The sequence below is a fragment of the Adiantum capillus-veneris genome, chromosome 27 (genome assembly GCF_014529385.1).
Source record: "Adiantum capillus-veneris isolate H3 chromosome 27, ASM1452938v2, whole genome shotgun sequence".
NCBI classification, from domain to species: Eukaryota; Viridiplantae; Streptophyta; class Polypodiopsida; order Polypodiales; family Pteridaceae; genus Adiantum; species Adiantum capillus-veneris.
In genome coordinates, this window is record NC_140957.1 from 53,315,534 (window position 1) to 53,321,541 (window position 6,008).

The window sequence follows — 6,008 nt, forward strand, 5'->3', positions numbered from 1 at the left end:
GCAGCCCGAGTCCATTCTCCGACATGAAGACAAGGTATTAAGAGGCGGTAAGACTATCCGACGATATCTTATTAAGTTTAAGAATTATCCTTTTGAAGATGCTAGATGGATGCAAGGCATACAATTAAAGGATAACCTAAACCTTGTCAATGCTTACATTGCTTCCCAAGAGTAAGAAAATGTACAAAATGTTAAAAATGAACAAAGTTTTTGTCTTATAAGACTCTCTTTTTCTTTATTTGTGCACAAAAATAAAGTAGTATGCATGCTTAGATCAAGTTTGTGAAGACGACGTCTCCCAAACACCAAGTAGAGCTTGTCACTCTACTATGGAAGACTGATAGGATTGATGTGCAGACATGCTTGCGGCAGCCTCAGGCTCTCAAGCGCCAAATGGACTAGTCATCCATTATGGAATGATGTCGTAGGGTAACATAGGGATCCTCTACCCGCTAAGAAAAGGACTCATGAATATGCTTTATCTTCTCTACACCATAGTCGAGGACGATTATGATTTCAAGAGAGAGGTAATGTCATAATAATCAATATCTAATTCTCCTAAATGATTTTCTCATATTAAACTGATCATTTAATGTGGGGAGGTACCAGGGGAGAAAAAGCTAGAATATTGGTTAAGCTAGCAGACCGGCCACAGTAGGGATCCAAAGGAGGGAAAATAGGGATCAAAAAGGGGGGGCCATCTGCAAAAGATCCATGTGCAACAATGGGCTAAAAAGACCCTAAGGTTCAGCCCATTAAGACTTCCAAAATGCTAAGGTTCCAAAATTCAAAGGTTGTGTCCAAAGGTCAACCCTAGGGAAAATTGGATGCTTAGTGTGTGTACAAAAGTCTTCTTCAAAGCCTACAAAGGAGGGGGCGAGCCCATTTAGTAGGGGATGAGAGAGAAAGCCACACACACACACAAGCTCCCTTTACACAAAGGGAATTAGGGACACATGTCACCTCCCTAGGCCAGATGCCCACAAGGTGTGCCCAATTCCTATTGGAAGACCCTTGAAGTGGACCAATGAGAATTAAGCTAGAGTAGCTTTAGTTTAACTAATTTAAAAACATTTAATAAAAGAAAGCAATAAAAATTAAGTCTCCTAGAAGACTATTGGGCAGTCTCCCAAGGGGTCCAATGAGCATTTAGGAGCCCAATGGCTTGCCTGATTCCTATTGGCCAGGAGGCAAAGGGGTCCAATGAGATTTTAGTTTAATTCACTACAAGAGGCTATTCATATTAGCGACGCTCACACAACGACGCTCAAAAAAAATAATCCCGGCGTCGCTATGAGCGTCGCAAATTTACAAAGAAATTTGCGACGCTCATAGCGACGCCGGCTGGGCTAAAAAAATAACCGAGCGCGCCCAAAAACTCAGATCTCAGATCTGAGTTTTTCGGTTCCCTCAAGCAAGGAGCAGGTAACGCTCTCTCTCTCTCTCTGTCTCTTTTTCTTCTCCACACACACACACACACACACACACACACACACACACACACACACACACACACACACACACACACACACGAGGAGAGGAAGGAGAGCCAGGTATGCTCCTTCCCTCTCCTCATTCTCATGTTCCCTTCCCCTCTTTCTCTCTCCCTCTCTCTCTCTCTCACACACACACATACACACACACATAGTGTTTTTGAGAGAGAGAGAGAGAGAGAGAGAGAGAGAGAGAGAGAGAGAGAGAGAGAGAGAGTACAAACAAAAACAAAAACGCAGACACACACATACATAAACAAAGAATGCACACACACATTGAGAGAGGAAAAGAGAGAGAGAGCATGCATAAACAAAAAACGCACGCATTGAGAGAGGAAAAGAGAGAGAGAACATGCATAAACAAAAAACGCACACATTGAGAGAGGAAAAGAGAGAGAAAACATGCATACGATCCAAAAAAACGCACACATTGAGAGAGAAAGAGAGAGAAACTAATTTAACGTCGTAGGAAACTAATTAAAATTAAAAGACCTAAAGATCTAGCCGACTAGGAGTTGAACTCAAGACCTATTATTCAAGAGGGAAATGGCATAATCAATCTATCATACTTGGCATGGGTGATAGAAAGGTTATACCATTTATCTCTTTTTATTGGCACACACATCCACACACGCGCACACACACAAGAAGAAGAGAGTTATAACGTCGTAGGAAACTATCTTAAAAGACGTTAAAGATTAGGTTATATGTAGACTTACATTAAATTAGATTTAGGTTTATTTTTAACTAGATTTACGTTTATTTACGCTAGATTTAGATTTACGTTATATTAGATTAGATTTAGGTCTCCATAGACTGCAATGCCTGCATGAAGCGGGTGAAGAAAGCCCTCAATGGAATATAGGGTATTGCTGCCTTCACTCATGGTGGGCTCCGTCGATCCAAAAGTACTGGTGAAATGTCTTCAAAAGATAGGGAAGAAGGTGGATCTTCAGGGCGGCAAGAGTCACTACATCCCCGACACAATGACCATCTAGACAACCTCTAGTCATTCAACAACAACTTCAAAGTTAGTAACAAGAGCAAGAACGGTCTAAAGGGCCAATTGCTGTCGTTAGATGTGGATAGAGATGAGGCAGCGTCACCGCCGGAAGTTAACTCTCACATCTTTAGTGATGAGAATGCCAAATCTTGCCGAGTTATGTGAAAAATTATGTGTTAAATCAGTTTTAAGGTTCTTATAATCCCTGTTAGTTTAGTTCTTTGTTTTTAATATAACATAATTTACGTTAGATTTAGATTTATGTTATATTAGATTAGACTTAGGTTTATTTAGGTTTACCCACACACACACACACATACACACACAAGAAGAAGAGAGTTTTAACGTCGTAGGAAACTATCCCAAAAGACGTTAAAGATTAGGTTAGATGTAGACTTACGTTAAATTAGATTTAGGTTTATTTTTAGTTAGATTTACGTTTATTTAGATTTACGCTTATTTACGTTAGATCGAGTCCACGCAAGAATTACTTACGGTTTAAGGTTTAGAGTTAGACGAACAGTGAAAAGATCTACTGTGAAAAGATGTTAAGATGCTGTGAAGTGCTACAGCTAGAGAAGAGGCAAAGGGGTTTTGTCCACTACATGCAGTATCATGTAGACGTGGGTGTGTAGATTTCTTGTACCCACAAATATAGGTATTGACCAATAAAGACGAGATTAGAACCCGGTGGTTCTGATCTCCGTGCACCTCTAGACCGAGGTGTGCGGGGATTGGACATGACTAGAGAATGTGAGGTAAAGAGAGAGAGAGAGAGAGAGAGAGAGAGAGAGAGAGAGAGAGAGAGAGAGAGAGATAAGACGAAGAATGCCAATAGAATATTAAATTTTTTGTCCAGGTTATAAGTTTTTTATCCTCATTATGAGTAGTGACGAGGATGTGGGACCGTCCAACCGAAACACCTATCTCTCAACGAGGGTCTTATGTCCTTGTAATCAATGCAAGCATGCTGTGCGACGGACAAGACGTGTTTCTTTGCAGCACGTTCGCGAATTTGGCGAGTTCGATCCATCTATTATAGATCGAGTTGTTGCCAATTATAACTCGTCGGACTCTGACGCTGGCCAACAAGCAGCAATCTTGCAACCCAATAGACGTGTTCGCAGGCGCTTTGGTCAAGCAGCATATGTGAGGCCACAAGATGTAGCCATTGACAGCTCGGGGGATGATCATGCAGAGCACATTCCCAACGAGGAAATGTTTGAGCCCGAGATTGATGAAATGATCGAGACGATCATGGATTCAGAAAGGCTTATCTATGATGATATGAAAAGTGAAGCCGATACGCCATTGTATAATGGAGCACGTATGTCTAGATTGAAAGCACTCCTGGTTCTTCTCAACATGCAGGCAAAGTTTGGATGGAGTGACACTAGCGTCACAACGCTTTTCAGGTGATCTATTACAATTAGTTTACTTTAATAAAACTCTAAATGTATAATGATCTGATAGATTTTTACACGACTGTATCATATTTTTATGTTGTGTAGATTGCTGAAAGAGCACATACTACCAGCTGACAATGTGATGCCAGATTCCCGAGATGAAGCAAGAAAGATTTTGCGAAACTTGGGGATGGATTACAATTCTATCCACGCTTGTCCTAATGACTGCATTCTTTTCAGAGGGGAATACATAGACATGGAGAAGTGTCCAAAATGTGATTCCGAAAGATATCGAGTAGATCTCCACGTGACAAAAATTCCACAAAAGGTTTTGCGACATTTCCCTCTGCTTCCTCGCATCAAGCATTTCTTCGAATGTAAGTCCATGGCCGCCCTAGCATCATGGCATGAGGAGAATAAATCTTCGGATGGTGTGCTAAAAATTCCTGCAGATTGCGTAGCCTAGAAACATATAGATGGAACATGGTCGGATTTTGCCAGGGAAGCTCGAAATTTGCGCTTAGGCCTGGCTATGGATGGCGTAAATCCATTTGGTCAAAGATCAACATCTTACAGTGTATGGCCCGTTGTCATCGTCAACTACAACATTCCCCCATGGTTGACTATGAAGAAGGGGCACCTATGGCTAAGCTTGATTGTGCCAGGGCGATATAAAGTGGGGAATATGGATGTGTATCTTCGTCCACTATTGGAAGAGCTACAACAATTGTGGATTGGCATAGAGGTGGTGGATATGAGCCGACACAGAGGATGACGGAATGCTTTGATCAGAGGCATTCTAATGTGGACCATGCATGACTATCCCGGGCTAACAGAATGCTCAGGTGATCTATTGACACTCCTCACTCAGACACTGTAAATCTTGTTTTTTTCCATAGTTGATCTATTATCATGTGTATACATGCAGGGCTTCAAACAAGCGGATACAGAGCATGTGTCACATGTGGACCTAGACTGAATGCACGTAGGGCACCCTCACTGAAGAAGCAAATCTACGAAGGTCATCAAGCGTATCTTCCAGAGAATCATGTGTTACGCGACGGCTTTTTGGGAAGAGAGCCACCAAGGATGTCTGCACAAGCATGGTTAGAGCAGAAGGAGATGTGCGATGACGGATTGCCTCCAGGGATGAAGAGACTATCTCTATGGTACGAGTTACCATACTGGCCCCGACTCATGATCAATCACTTGCTCGATCCAATGCACATATTCAAGAATGTGGGTAATCTACTATGGGACCATCTGACCGGCAAGAAAGATACTTTGGGAGCCAGAGTTGACCTTAGAAATGTGGATCGTATGGAGCAATATTGGCCGCAAACAGCGTCTGATGGATCGATAAAACTCCCTAAAGCACCATGGATTTTCACAGGAGCCCAAGAACGCAAAGTAAAAGAGACCATTCGATCTTTGCGGACCCCCATTGGCGTAATGCACTCGCTCCGAACGTGTTTTACTAAAGAAGGAAAGCTTACCGGTTTGAAGTCACACGATTGGCATAAAATGTGTCAGGTACGTTCATAGTGGACTTTAATATCATTGCATAAAATGTGGACTTTAATATCATTGCTGCACATACTTTACAATTTATTTTACCGGTTGCCATTGAGGGATGTTTGTCTCTCGACATCCGTAACACAATCTACAAACTTGCAAAGCTGGTGCAATGGATCTCACAAAAGGAGATCAACGTAGACTCCATACCATTCGCCAAACTAAATGCTGCGGAGCTTGTGTGCATGTTTGAGAAACATTTTCCTACTACAATGCTAACCATTCAGGTGCATCTTCTTGTTCACATAGTTGATGAGGTGGAAATAGCTGGCACAGTTCATTCCAGATGGATGTTCTTCTTAGAACGTTTCATGAAAACGCTTAAGGGATATGTGCGTCAAAAGGCACATCCGGAGGGTAGCATGGCAGAAGGTTGGTTGGTATCAGAGTCCCTAGTGTACATTGGAGAGTGGCTAGACGGATTTGATAAAGCCCGGGACACGCTATGGCGAACCATAGATGATGAGCGCATATCTGGGATTGTCATGTGCAATCTCGGTGTTGAGAGGAAGATGACGGAAGATCTAGAGG